The sequence below is a fragment of the Jaculus jaculus genome, chromosome 1 (genome assembly GCF_020740685.1).
Source record: "Jaculus jaculus isolate mJacJac1 chromosome 1, mJacJac1.mat.Y.cur, whole genome shotgun sequence".
In the NCBI taxonomy this organism is placed as follows: domain Eukaryota; kingdom Metazoa; phylum Chordata; class Mammalia; order Rodentia; family Dipodidae; genus Jaculus; species Jaculus jaculus.
Window position 1 is genome coordinate 278,087,420 of NC_059102.1, and position 15,131 is coordinate 278,102,550.

Here is a 15,131-nt window from a genome sequence, read left to right on the forward strand (position 1 = left end):
ACAGAATGTGTTCCAGGTCAGCCTAGGATGGAGCAAGGAAACAAAAACAGGCCTGGAGGAGTGGCTTAGCAGTTAAGGTACTTGCCTGTGAAGGCTAAGAACCCAAGTTTGATTCTCCAGGTCCCATATAAGCCAGGGTGCATATGGTGGCACATGCATCTGGAATTTGTTTGCAGTGGCTAGTGGCTCTGGCATTCCCATTCTTACTCTGCACTCCCCCCATTTCTAATAAATAAATGAAAATCTTAAAAAGTGTGCACCACCAAACCCAGCTATTAAATAAATAAAAAAAAAACACCTTTCATCTATAATCAAGTAATAAAGATAATATTCTACTTGTAGACTCTTAAATTAAGGAAATAGTTTAACATATTTTTTTTTGTTTTTGAATTTTCGAGGTAGGGCCGAGTCACTATCTTTTATTATTGAAGTCAAAAATGTTAAACTGCTGGGCGTGGTGGTGCACGCCTTTAATCCCAGCACTTGGGAGGCAGAGGTAGGAGGATTGCTGTGAGTTCAAGGCCACCCTGAGACTACATAGTGAGTTCCAGGTCAGCCTGGGCTAGAGTGAGACCCTACCTCGAAAAACCAAAAAAATAAAAATAAAAAAAGATAGAGACTGCCTGGGTGACTTAAGTAACTGCCTGGGTGACTTGAGTGGTTCCTGGAGAATAATTTTTTTTGAACAACTTGAACTTTTTCATTTCCTCTTTTCTTTTACCTGTAGGTACTGCCTGTACATTTGGCATAGCTAGTTAAAATTGGCTGGACGTACCTTCAATAAACCTGATGATTTCCTTATAGGAAGTAATTGTAAATAAATACTTGTCATGGTAGTCAGAACAATACTAACAAGCTATGTATTGCACTTTTGGTGCTTTGAAGTGGTGCAGTATAGCAAATTTACTTCCAGTTTTCTTTTTTACTTTTGGCATTTGAGTTTGTATTCATCCTGAACTTCAATATTTATTGTATTAGTCAATGATCTGGCAAGTAGCACTTTTTTTTTTTTTTTTTTTTGAGGTAGGTTCGCACTCTGGACCAGGCTGACCTGAAATTCACTATGTAGTTTCAGGATGGGCTCAAACTCAGGATGATCCTTCTACCTCTACCTCCCAAGTGCTGGGATTAGAGGCGTGCACCCCCATGCCCGGCTTGCAAGTAGCACTTTTATGATCAAGTTTGATGAACTGTAACTTGTAAATGTACATATAAGGATTTTTTTTCCTGAAAATTGTACTTCTTGAAGGACTTTCTGAAGTGTCAGAATGGTTGTTTCCATCTTGATGTTCATTATCTTCCCTCTCCCTCTCTTCCCCTCTTCTTTTTTTTTTTTTTGGTTTTTCGAGGTTAGGGCCTCATTCTAGCTTGGGCTGACCTGGACTTCACTATGTAGTCTCAGGGTGGCCTCGAACTCTTGGCGATCCTCCTACCTCTGCCTCCCGAGTGCTGGGATTAAAGGAGTGTGCCACCATGCCTGGCTCTTCCCCTCTTCTTTATTAAGGCCTTGCTTGTGGCTTAGTCTGGCCTAGAAACTTGTCATCTTCTTGCCTCTGCCTCTGCCTCCCGAGTGCTGGGATTTCCAGTGTGCATTGTCAGGCCCATCTAGTTTCTGCTTTTTGAATTCAGCTGTATCATTGGAAACTTTTTTAGCATCCTTGTACATTTTATATATTTATATTTATACTGTATTTGAATGAATGATAAAACTGTATTTGCTGTTGGAATCATGTACACTGAAAAGAAATGTTAGAAAGAGAATGCCTTTAATAAATCTTGTGAGCTTCAGAATTGCCTGTTGGTCTAAGATTTTTAAATTTTACTGTCTTCATTTACTTTACTCCTGATTTGAAAGTATCATAGTAGCTCTGATTGATAATGGATGTCCTAGCTTTGCAAATCAAAAAGCAGGATCCACTAATCAAATGTTATTGTGCAGCTACTTAGTTTTTCCTGCTTGCTTGCTTAGTGTAAGCAGATGCCTATGTTTTGTGATCAGGAACTGATCTAAAGATGTGAATATGTCCTGTGTCAGGTTTGTCTGAAACTTTAAGCAAAATATTACCATGTTTAGCTAGCTAGTCAGCACCGTGAATTTGCAGAACCTAACTGTGCCAGTAAGTATGTTGAGGTTTTGCTTAAATATGGGAAGGAAGAATTAATTTGCTCAAGATGAAAAGAGGTGAAGTTAAGGAATGTTGCCAGGTGCAGTGATGAACCTGTAAGCCCAGCACTCAGGAAGCTGAGGCAGGAGGATCTCAAGTTCAAGGCCAGCCTGGGCTACAGAGTAAGACTTTGTCTCAAAAAAAAAAAAAAATTAATGAACTCAATTTCTGAGTATGATTCATTAAGGACGTTGCTTGTGCTCTGGATTTTTAAGTTGCCACTGTATAATAAAATGAAGACTGAAGTTTTTTTTTTTCATCTTCCTTTAGTCAAAATTATGAACTTTTTAGATGTGGTTCAAGTATCTGTTCAGTCATTCCAACAATTATTTACTTAATGCCAGGTGTATATATGTTTGATGTTATGGAAGTCTGTAAAAGATGAGACTGCCTCATACTATGGGCTCTTAAAGGCCCTAGTTGTTTGATCTGCGTTTTGTTCATAGCATTCCATTTTGCAAATGCAGACAACTTCACAACACTAATTGGGAGCATTCAGGAGAATGACCTGGCTGCTGATATTTTCAGAACAAGCTGTTTTGTTGGGTAGATGGTGTCTGGAGATTACATATTTCAGTTTCCACTGGGACAGAGTGTAACCCTCTGCCCTGATCATGGTGATGTGGCTTATTTTGGTTAAGAGTATAGTAGCAGAAGGGGCAGTGCTCTGTAGACAGGCCAACTATCACTTGTGCCATTGTCAGTGTCATGAAACAGGACGTGCAGGCTGGCCCTCAGAGCAGAATGAAATGGGTAAGCAGTGTCTGCCCAGCTCCTCAGAGTCTGACCCAGATCAGCAACCAGGGCATGAGCTAGCAACCCTGCCACTGTGTGACACGGACCATGGTGGCCTCACTTGACTGACTCCATTCTGTAGTTGGCATTCACTGTTTTCTCTTAATAGTGTAAAAACACTTTGTACCTGTCTTTTGGTACACTTATTTACAGTTGTCCAAACTGCTCAATAACTTAAAATTTACTGAAATGATATCCTTGTGAGATTGGTTTCCTTTAGTAATTTTATTACGAAGTACATATCCACAAAGTGCAAGAATCTGTGTGCCTTTGTCTTCAGTCCCAGGAGACATTTACAGGAATTGCAAATAATCATTCCTTAGGTAGAAGTGGTTGAGTGCTGGCCTTTTGTATGGACAGTAGATTTCTTGCCTGCAAACAGGGGCTTAGGAGACCAAAGGGAGCATGCCCTGCAGGTACCTAGGTTGCTTCTCTTTGTCTCCACAAGCTAAGCTGAACCCACCATGAACTTGTTCTTTCCCAGTTGGTGCCCTTGTTAGGTCCATACATCACCAGCATGCTTGCCCTAGTCGACCATTGCGACGATACATCACTCAGGGGAGTGGGGGCTTTCCTAACGTATTGCTCTTATACATCAATGCAGTGAGCAGGTAATCTGTTAGCATAATACCCCGCCAGGGTGAAGCCCATTGACAGAGCAAAGCTGGTGATGTGTAAATTGTGGATGTCTAGGGGCTCAGGTCAGATACTGATGCAGATTTCAGGCTGGGGTGATGCCGCTACGCATGCTATTTTATGATGTGAAGTTTACCTCTGACTTAGGAAGTAATTTAATGTGGGTGACAGCTTGGGTTCAGGCGAGAGAGGTCATGGTGGCAGATATCCATAGCTCTTGGGAGATGTGTTTTGAGAATAAATTACTATTCTTGATACTTTATTTTGTGATATGTCATTGGGGACACCAGAAAACTGGCCTGGGAGGAAAGTTTTGCACATAAAGCAAAAGGGCACTCATTCTGCCTGCCAGGTAAATAAATACGTGGGCGTGTGGCCTTTGGAAACCTGTGGCCACTAGTGTCTGCTAGTCAGAGCTGCATTCTTAGGGCCTTGCTCTTGACCTGATGTTCGTGTAACAAATCGGCAGCTGCAACATCTCACTTGTTCATGGGCTCCTGCCAAGCTTAGTGAGTGCCAGAACTGCTGTGTTTGGGCAGAGGAACAGGGTGCAGAAGGGGCACAGACAGACAGAGCCCCCAGAGAATGCTTTATAGGGAACCAGATCAGAGGACACAGTGACCTTTGTTGTTTAGGAGAGAGGAGGCCTTATTACTTGACAGCCTCTCACTAGGTGGGGAGGAATTTTCTGGTGAATTTCAAGAATGGTCCACAACTTCACCTAATAACTGTCTTCTTCTCATAGTTCCAGCTAGCTGCAATTAACCACGTTCACAATATTAGTACCTGTCTTGACTCTTTCATGAAAGACCACACCCACCTCACTATTACAGTACACTATTACCATTGTTCTATTTCTTTAAGTGTGGTGTGCATGGTGTGCTGTATGTGTGTGTATGTAGATGCACACACAAAAATGTATTAAGTCCTGGGTGAATAAACTGATATACCACCTTGGACATTATTACTGGGCTGGGGAGATGGCTCAGTAGTTAAAAGTGCTTGCTTGCTTGCAAAAAAAAAAAAAAGAAGAAGAAGAAGAAGAAAGAAAAAGCCTGACCAGCACTTGAAAGGCTGAAGTAGGAGGATCTTCGTGAATTCGAGACCAACCTGGGCCACAGAGTGAATTTTAGGTCAGCCTGGACTAGAGTGAGCCCCTGCTTCAAACAAAGCCAAGACCTGGGTGAATAGAGTAATTCAGTATACCACCTTGGACACTGATACTGGGTAGGGGATATGGCTCAGCAGTTAAAGGTGCTAACTTGCAAAAGCCTGCCATCTTGGGTTCAAGGCCCAAGTTCAGTTCCATCATCCAAGTAAAGCTGGACACAAACAGTGTCACTCGCATCTATCTGGCCTTTGCTTGCAGAGAGGTAAAGTGGTGCCAGCAATGGGTCACTTATTGTTTCAATAGCGACACCTGCAGGCAAAACGGCCAATTGCAGAAGGCCTAATGGAAGCACTTAATTAACCAGATGTTAAGACAACTCTGTGTTCTCTGCCATACTCAGCCTAATAAACAGGCAAGCCTCATCCCCCACCCCACTGCCTTTTTTTTTAAATTTTGTAAGATAGGGTCTCACCTTAGCCCATGCTGACCGGGAACTCACTCACCGTGTAGCCCTAGGCTGGCCTCAAACTCAAGGTGATCCTCCAACCTCAGTCTCCAGATGCTGAGATTAAAGGCATGTATCCGGCTATCAGCCCTGTTTAAAAGTAGAATGTGGGCTGGAGAGATGGCTTAGCGGTTAAGCGCTTGCCTATGAAGCTTAAGGAGCTCGGTTCGAGGCTCGGTTCCCCAGGTCCCACGTTAGCCAGATGCACCAGGGGGCGCACGCGTCTGGAGTTCGTTTGCAGAGGCTGGAAGCCCTGGCGCGCCCATTCTCTCTCTCTCCCTCTATCTGTCTTTCTCTCTGTGTCTGTCGCTCTCAAATAAAAAAAAATAAAATAAAAAAAAATTAAAAAAAAAAAAGTAGAATGTGCTAATTTTTTTTTTTTTTTTTTTTTTTTTTTTTTTTTTTTGAGACAGCCTCACTATGTAGCCTATGCTGGCCTTGAATTTGTGGTCCTTCTGCCCTCCTTCACCAAGAGCTGGGGTTGCAGGTATGAACTGCCACCATGCCTGGTGTAACTATTTAAATGTAAATCCAACACTAACTTTTATAAAGATTTTTGAAAAACAAATATTTAAAGCACCTTATCACAAAAGCAATGAGTATTTAGTCCCATCTAAGAGCCTTTCATAGTTTGTGCAGTCATGACAAACAAAGATGTGCCCTGTCCTCTGGGGCAGCTGAGCAGAGCTGTGTATGTCTGTGTGGGCGCTTCCTTCCCTTGGGTGCAGAGAGCCTTAATGCTGTCTTTGTTCTAGTTCTTGCCTCTTAGTGTTCAGCTTGACACTGCAGGCCACATGGAAAGCAGCCCTAAACTACCTCATTCACACATCCATTTGGCGTGAAGAGTCAGGAAACACACTGATTATTCCAAAAGTTTTTTAATGATGAGGGCAGCATGCATTTAAAGCCAATGTCATAATATTGTAGTGTCCTTTGAACAGTATATAGTATTGATGTCTATTATGCTGTATAAGCATATGAAAACATATGAAACTGACCATTAACTTTACAATGCTAATACAGAGCTTTCTGAGCAACTCCTGATCTTAGCCCAAAGCCTTTGGCCCTGTTAACATTTAATTGTGGAACAGGACTTATAAAAAAATACATGTGTATAATTTTAGAGCGTGAAAGCGGAAAAAATTTAAGAAACATAATTGAAGTGGCTGGAGAGATGGATCAGTGGGTAAGAGAGGACTTCAGTCCAGCACTCACATAATAAGCCATTTGTGGCCACACATGCCTGTAACCCCAGCACTGGGAGATAGGAAAATCCCTGGGGCTCTCTGGTCAAACAGTCTAACCAGAACCAATGAGGTCAATGAGCTTCCTTAGAAATGCAAAGTGAAAGAGTAATAGAGGAGGACATCTAATGTCCTTTGGCTTCCACACACCTACACATGGGTTGCATGCATCTACACACACATCACATATAGTGGTTTGAATGAAATGTCCCATAGGCTCATGTGTTTTGAATACTTGCTTCCCTGCTGGTGGTAATCTGGGAAAGTTGTGCACCTATGGAAGGTGTTGCCTCCTGGAGGAAGGAGGTGTGACACTGGGGACAAGCTTTTGGATTTATTAGTCCAGCCCCAGTGGACAAAATTGTCAAGAATAGGTTAAAGAAGAATATTAACCCCATCTATGAGGGCTACACTCTCATTATATCATAATCAAGGAGTTTTTCCCTAATGGGGCTTCACCTTCACTGTGGGCTGAGGGTTACATAAGCATTCAGTCTCTAATCATAGGCAGGAAAAGCTCACTGATAATGCTGAAATACGGGAAGAGATCTACAAGAAGCGAAGAAGCCAGCCATGCTTGTCCTGAGAAGAGTATGTGAGACAGAAGGAACCGAAAATTCAAGGTCTTAGGGCAGTGAGAAGCCCTGTGGCACTCCGGTTGAGTGACCAGGGAGTGTGGTAGGATATCAGAATTAAGAGGGAGAAAGGACAGATCGTGTAGGGTCTCATACATATCTATAATGACTCTGGATTTGACTCTGCATATGGTTTTTAAATATTTATTTGAGAGAGAGGCCCTGCAAACGAACTCCAGATGCAAATGCCACCTTGTGTATCTGGCTTACATGGGTACTGGGGAATTGACCCTGGGTCCTTAGGCTTCCCAGACAAGTACCTTAACCACTAAGCCATCTCCAGCTCAACTCTGCATACGGAACCAGTATAAATAATGCCTGTAATCCCAGCATGTGGGAGGCTGAGGCAGGAGGATTCTGTGTTTGAGGCTAGCCTGACCTATGTAGGGAGGCCCTGTTGCAAAAAACAGCAGGGCTGGAGGGATGGTTTAGCGGTTAAGGCATTTGCCTGCAAAGCCAAAGGACTGAGATTCGATTCCCAAGGACCCATGTTAGCCAGATGCACAAGGGGGTGCATGCGTCTGGAGTTTGTTTGCAGTGGCTGGAGGCCCTGATGTGCCCATTCTCTCTCTGTGTGTGTCAAATAACTAAATATAAAGAAAGAAAAAAGCAGACAACCAAATAAACTGTTGGAAATAAGTGAAGGAATTATATGATCTGGATGAGTTTTGAAAAACCTACTCTATTCGAGTACATGTGCTATGGGAAAAGGACTATTGGGGCACAAAACTAGAAGTAAAGAGGCCTCTCAGGATTCAGGGCTCCCGTCACTCGGCATACATCTAAACAAAGTTAAAGCAGTGGGTCAGAGACATCTGCACCCATGTTCACTGCAGTACTACTCACACTAATCAACATACGGAATCAACCCAGCTATCTACCAATGACTGAACAGATAAGGAAAGTTGGTATTCATACACAATGGATACTGGTCAGGCTTACAAATGAGGAAAATCAAGGCCAAGTGTGGTGGCTCACATCTGTAACCCAGCACTTGAGAGGCTGATGTAGGGTTGTTGTGACTTTGAGGCCAGCCTGGGCTACAGAGTGAGTTACAGGTCAGCCTGGGCTAGAGTAAGACCCTGCTTCAAGAAAAAAAAAAGGTAACTCTTTAATTACTTTCCTAATATTCTACAGTGACTATAACATCATGGTTTTCAAATTCTTCTAGGGTTTATTTGGGTCATATCTCAAATTTATTTTTTTTAAGATTTTATTTATTTATTTGGGTTAAAAATTTTTTTGTTCATTTTTATTTATTTATTTGAGAGTGACAGAGAGAGAAAGAGGCGATAGAGAGAGAGAGAGAGAATGGGCGCACCAGGGCTTCCATCCACTGCAAACAAACTCCAGATGCATGTGCCCCCTTGTGCATCTGGCTAACGTGGGTCCTGGAGAATCGAGCCTCAAACTGGGGTCCTTAGGCTTCACAGGCAAGTGCTTAACTGCTAAGCCATCTCTCCCTGTTTGGGTTTTTTTTTTTTTTTGAGGTAGGGTTTCACTCTAGTCCAGGCTGACTTGGAATTCATTGTAGTCTCAGGGTGGCCCTGAACTCTCAGCAACCCTCCTACCTCTGCCTCCCAGAGTCACAGAGAAAGAGAGGGAGAGAGAGAGAATGGGTGCACCAGGGCTTCTAGCCACTGCAAATGAACTCCAGATGCATGTGCCACCATGTGCATCTGGCTTAAGTGGGACCTGGAGAATCAAACTTGGGTCCTTAGTCTTTGCAGGCAAGCGCCTTAACTGCTAAGCCATCTCCACAGCTATCAAATTTATTTATTTGTTTTATTTTTTGCTGGTTTCTTTCTTTTTTAATTTTAATTTTTTTGACAACTTCCATAATTATAAACAATAACCCATGATAATTCCCTCCGTCCCCCCACTTTCCCCTTTGAAACTCCACTCTCCACCATATCTCCTGCCTCTCTCAATCAGTTTCTTTTGTTTGATGTCATGATATTTTCCTCCTACTATGATGGTCTTGTGTAGGTAGTGTCAGGCACTGTAAAGTCATGGATATACAGGCCATTTTGTGTCTGGAGGAGCACGTTGTAAGGAGCCCTACCCTTCCTTTGGCTCTTACATTCTTTCCGCCACCTCTTCCGCAATGGACTCTGAGCCTTGGCAGGTGTGATTGAGATATTTCAGTGCTGAACACTCCTCTGTCACTTCTCAGCACTATGGTGCCTTCTAAGTCATCCCAAGGTCACTACCATCTGAAAAGAGAAGGTTCTCTAACCAAAAGTGAGAGAATCATTAATATAATATAATAATATATTAAGAGAAGTGCTTACTGGGCAGTTTGGTGAGCATAGTATATACATTTAGTCAGACAGCAGCAGATGTTACACCCCTAGAGCTCATGACTACCCCTGCTGTAGGTTTTCAGTGTCAGGGATATGTTCCCTCCCATGGAGCAGGCTTCCAGTCAAATTAGAGGGCGGTTGCTTTCCCCTATAACAGATGTGCCACTATTGCACCTCGTGGCTCATTTGACCTGGCTGGCTGAATATAAGGCTTGCAGTGTCCAGTGTTTAGTATCTTCACTGGTGATTTCTCCCTCTCCCCTTGAACTGCATGCAGCATGGCTTTTTCCAGCTTTCTGTCAGCTGGTTTACATGGAGGAGGTTTTCAGCTCAGTTCCAGTAGGGCTTCTCAGTGACCTTGCTCAAGTGTGTTCCATTGTCCAAAAAAGTAGGTTACAAAAAAAAAATTGGTTTCCATATGACTTATTTATATCCTCTTAGATTTTGATTAGCCCTCCCTCCACCGTTCCTTTACTCAATTTCTTCCCCTGACCTCACTTAGGCCTTTTCACCCCCCATTAATCTGTCCTTCTACTTACATATATACAGTACCATCCTATTAGGTCCCCCCTCCCTCCCTTTCTATTCCCTTTACATCAGATTTGTTTTTATCTGTGCCCTATAACTAATTTCCTAGCACAATGAAATGATGTTTATGTGGAAATGGAATGCTAGCTACCTGATTTGACTGTCACATAGTATATACATGTATTGAACTCCATTACAAAGATACATACAATTATTATGCCAAGTCAAATAGAAAAAAAAATTTTTTTTTTTTTTGAGGTAGGGTTTTACTCTAGCCCAGACTGACCTGGAATTTGCTATGTAGTCTCAGGGTGGCCTTGAACTCATGGTGATCCTCCTACCTCTGCCTCCAAGTGCTGGGATTAAAGGCATGTGCCACTGCATCTGGCTGTACAAGAGAAAAATTTTAAAGAGTAAAAATAAAGGATATGATGATTCAGTACAGTATATGATTCTTGATTAGATCCTTGACCCAAAAGAAAAAATTAGGGTAATTATTGAGACAAATGAGGAAACATGAGTATAGATTATATATTAGGCAACAGCACTGGATTAATGTTAAATTTATTAAGTATAATGATGCTCTGGTTTTGTAGGAAAATGGCCTAATTCATTAGAGATACATGCTAGTTAAAGTTTTGAGAAACTTAAAGAAAACCAGTTATGAGGCCACTTATGTAATCCAGGTAAGAGACAATGGTGATGTCCCTTTATATCAGATTTGTGTAGATTATTCTTCAATCAGGTAGAATCACATCAGAGTCAATACAAGTGAAAAATTCTGGCAAAATGCCATTTCAGCATACTTGCCTCTCTGGGGTCAGAAACTCTTCTCTTGAGGTCTGTTCAGTCTAAGCTCGTCAAACAACCATGACATAGTAGATAGTAGAAAGCAGTACCAGGACCCAGGGAGGCCAGCTGGGAGACACGGGATCCACAGTGTAAGAAAAATGTCCGTGGCTTGCAAAACAGGGAAAAGCAGTCCAGGTTGTTTCAACATGATTATGACATTTACACCTCAAGCAGAAGATCATTACAAATTTCTAAAAAAAAGGAAAAAAAAGCCTCAAGTATGACAGATCTACGGATGGGGAATTCGAGTTAGATAAGAGAGACTGGGCATGGTGCCTGCCAGTGTCAAATTAATAGAATGAAGCTTTGAAAGCAACCCCAGATTTAAAAGGGGCCTTCATATTTAAGAGGAAGTAATCTTGGATACAGACTTCCTGGGGATGCTTAATAGGATCATGTCTTTATTATCCTAAGGTATGGTCAAATAAGAACAAATACAACAAGGAGAAATCACCCAGCACCCTGCCCTTCCTCTTGGGGCTAAATGACGCTGCGCCTCCTCTGCTCAGCCAGCAGAACAAAGCCGCTCCCAGTATCAGCCTGGGGAGGGGCGAGGAAGGGGCACTTCTGCAGAGAGGGACGCAGATAGGTGGGGGGGGGGGGGGGGGGGGCAAACGGAGCAGGTCTTAAGCGTCTGAGTGCAGGAGGAAAAGCATGTGTGGAAGGGACCCAGCTGTGTCCAGGCATAAAGTAAGCAAATACTTGGGCTTTCCCTCTACCATTGTCTCACTCCCCGCCCACAAAGGCGGCAGTCTACTGGGCTGCTGAATTTCACCTGGTCTGTTACGGAGGCTCTTCTCTTCTTTGGGAACCCCTGATGTTTCCCACGTGCACCCTTGTTGGGCAAGGCGCCACCCCTTGCTAAAGTTGGAGGGGAGGGGACTCAAATTCAAGTTTCCAAGTCTCCCTTCCGTTCCCTTGAAAGTCATGGGTTTGCTTTGCTTCCTTTTTGTTTGTTTGTTTGTTTGTTTGTTTGAAGAAGTTGGGCCAGGATTCTCAAGCCTCAGGCCTCCGCCCGCCCTGGAGGGCTGGGATGGCCTGTGCCTCACGCCCCGCTTAAGAACTGCGGTTCTTAACCCCAGGTTGAAATGTTTGTGGATTTCCGCACTGAACGCGGTTGCAGAGGCAGCGGGGCTCACGCGGCAGCATCCCAGGCTGCTTGGGGGGGGGTGTCTATAATCACTGGGATACCTTTCTGCACCTCTGTCCCTGGGCTTCCTCTGGCGCAGGGAAGATGGCTTCTGTCCACACTCACAGGATGGTGCAGTGTGGGTGGCGTGGAGTGGGTGGGGCCGGGAACCTGTGTGTCCCCACCTGTCTGGTGGTCCCTGGTGGGGGCTGTTCCCGTCTGCACTGAGGCCACACTCAGCCCCTGCCGGGAGTGCGCGCTCCTCTCCCTGGGCGGGGTAGGCTGGGCATTGCATCCCCAGTGCACGAGGGCCAGGCCGAGGCTGAGGCCCGGCGAGGAAGCAGGCAGGTGAGTGTTGAGCTTTGGAAACGGCGGCTCCCCCTGGGCTCCGTTCCATCAGACTTCTGAGGCTGTGGTGAGGTGCGGCCCAGAAGTTTTGAGCTGGGCTAAGTGAGCCAGGGGGCTCAGAGAAAGGCCCAGCTGTGTCGTGGGCTCCGGGGACAGCAGCCGCCCAGCTGAGCCGTGTGGGCGGCTGAGGCTGCCTGCAGAGTCGCTGGGTTTCAGGGTCTTTATCCAAATAAAATATGGCTTGCTGACAGGTTAGAGCACACACCTCACTTCACACATAAACCAGCACTGACAGGTTAATTTGTTTCTGAAAGGTCTGCAGTCACCTAATGGGGTTGGGTTTATAAGGTGGCCCTTCATCCTCTTCTCTCCTACGCTCCCCCCACCCCCATCAAGTTAAAAAGCCTAAAATTCCTGCTGCAGACATCAAAGGCCCCAGGTTTCCTGGATCTAGGAGAGACAGGTGCCATAGAGCTGGAGCCAGCCAGGGTACATGTGCTAACACTCATGACTTAAGATCGCGTGTTTAAGGGGACGCTCATACTAAGCTGGGGTGTAGGGCCTTGGGCTCCATCCCAGGTATGGCAAAATAATAATAATTATTATAATGTACACTGACTGACACTGTTTAGAATCTTTACAGGAGCCCCGTTAATATCACTTTTATATACATACACACAGCCAACAAATGTAGCTTAAATTTGAACCTGGAATATTCTTTTTTTAAACTTTTTATTGACATAAGTATAGACAATAAACCATGATAATTCCCACCCATCACCCTCTTTTTCTGCTCCCAAACCCATCCTTCATTGAATCCCTTCTTCTTTCCAATTAGTCTATTTTGATATCATCATTGTTTCTTCCGTTATGAAGGTCATGTTTAGGTAGTGTCAGGCACTGTGAGGTCATAAATATCAAGGAAGATAGCATTGTAAGCAGTCCTACCCTTACAATGGCACGTGCATTATTTCCACCACGTCTTCCAAAATGGATATGGAGCCTTGGAGGGTGTGATAGAGATGTTTCAGTGCTGAACACTCCACTGTCACTTCTTCTCAGCACTTGTGGTGACCTTTGATCACCCCAGTGGTCAACACATTCTGCAAAGAGACACTTCTCTAACTAAAAGTGAGAGTAGCATAATATATGGGCTAACCCAGAACATTCCTGTTTTTTAAAAAATTTGTATTTATATTTATTTGAGAAAGAGAAAAAGGCAGAGAGAGAGAGAGACAGAGAGACAGAGAGAGAGAGAGAGAGAGAGAGAGAGAGAGAGGGAGGGAGGGAGGGAGAGAGAGAATGAAGGCATCAGGGCTTCCAGCCACTGCAAATGAACTCCAGATGTGTGTGGCCTTTTGTGCTGCCGGTTTACATGGGTCCTGGGAAATTGAACCTGCATCCTTTGGCTTTGCAGGCAGGTACCTTAATGACTGACCCATCACTCCAGACCCAGAACATTCTTTTGAGGGATCATCATCTACACTTCTATCCTACTTCAGTGCTGCAGATGGTCAGTGCTGTTCTATCCACCTCAGTGCTGCAGATGGTCAGTGCTGTTCTATCCACCTCAGCGCTGCAGATGGTCAGTGCTGTTCTATCCACCTCAGTACTGCAGATGGTCAGTGCTGTTCTATGCACCTCAGTACTGCAGATGGTCAGTGCTGTTCTATCCACCTCAGTGCTGCAGATGGTCAGTGCTGTTCTATCCACCTCAGTACTGCAGATGGTCAGTGCTGTTCTATGCACCTCAGTACTGCAGATGGTCAGTGCTGTTCTATCCACCTCAGTACTGCAGATGGTCAGTGCTGTTCTATCCACCTCAGTACTGCAGATGGTCAGTGCTGTTCTGTCCACCTCAGTGCTGCAGATGGTCAGTGCTGTTCTATCCACCTCAGTGCTGCAGATGGTCAGTGCTGTTCTGTCCACCTCAGTGCTGCAGATGGTCAGTGCTGTTCTGTGCACCTCAGTGCTGCAGATGGTCAGTGCTGTTCTGTCCACCTCAGTGCTGCAGATGGTCAGTGCTGTTCTGTGCACCTCAGTGCTGCAGATGGTCAGTGCTGTTCTGTCCACCTCAGTGCTGCAGATGGTCAGTGCTGTTCTATCCACCTGAGCCCTGCAGATGGTCAGTGCTGTTCTATCCACCTGAGCCCTGCAGATGGTCAGTGCTGTTCTATCCACCTCAGTGCTGCAGATGGTCAGTGCTGTTCTGTCCACCTCAGTGCTGCAGATGGTCAGTGCTGTTCTATCCACCTCAGTGCTGCAGATGGTCAGTGCTGTTCTGTCCACCTCAGTACTGCAGATGGTCAGTGCTGTTCTGTCCACCTCCGTGCTGGAGATGGTCAGTGCTGTTCTGTCCACCTCAGCGCTGCAGATGGTCAGTGCTGTTCTATCCATGTCAGTACTGCAAATGATCACTTAGCATACTTAGAAGAAATCTTATATTTCAGTAAAAAACAAATGCTTCTCAATTTCTGTTTCTTCTTATGGTCCTCTCTTTTTTCTGCCTGTTTGTTATTGGGTAAAATGGTGAGCAGTCATTCCCAAAATGAATTCTGTGCACTAGTCAGGCGATTTAGTATTTTTTTTTTTAAAGTTATTGATTTGTAAGGAGAGGGAGAGGGGCATGAGAATGGGTACACCAGGGCTTCCTGCCACTGCAAACAAACTTCAGATTCCATGGGTCACTTTGCGTTTGGCTTTATGTGAGGATTAGGGAATCAAACTCTGGCCATCAGGCTTTACAAACAAGTGCCTTTACCCACTGAGCCATCTCTGCAGCTCCCAATTTAGTATTCTTAGTATTTTTCTAAAAAAAAACTTTATTTTTATGTATTTGAGAGAGAGAGAGAAAGGCAGAGAGAGGGAGAGAGAGAA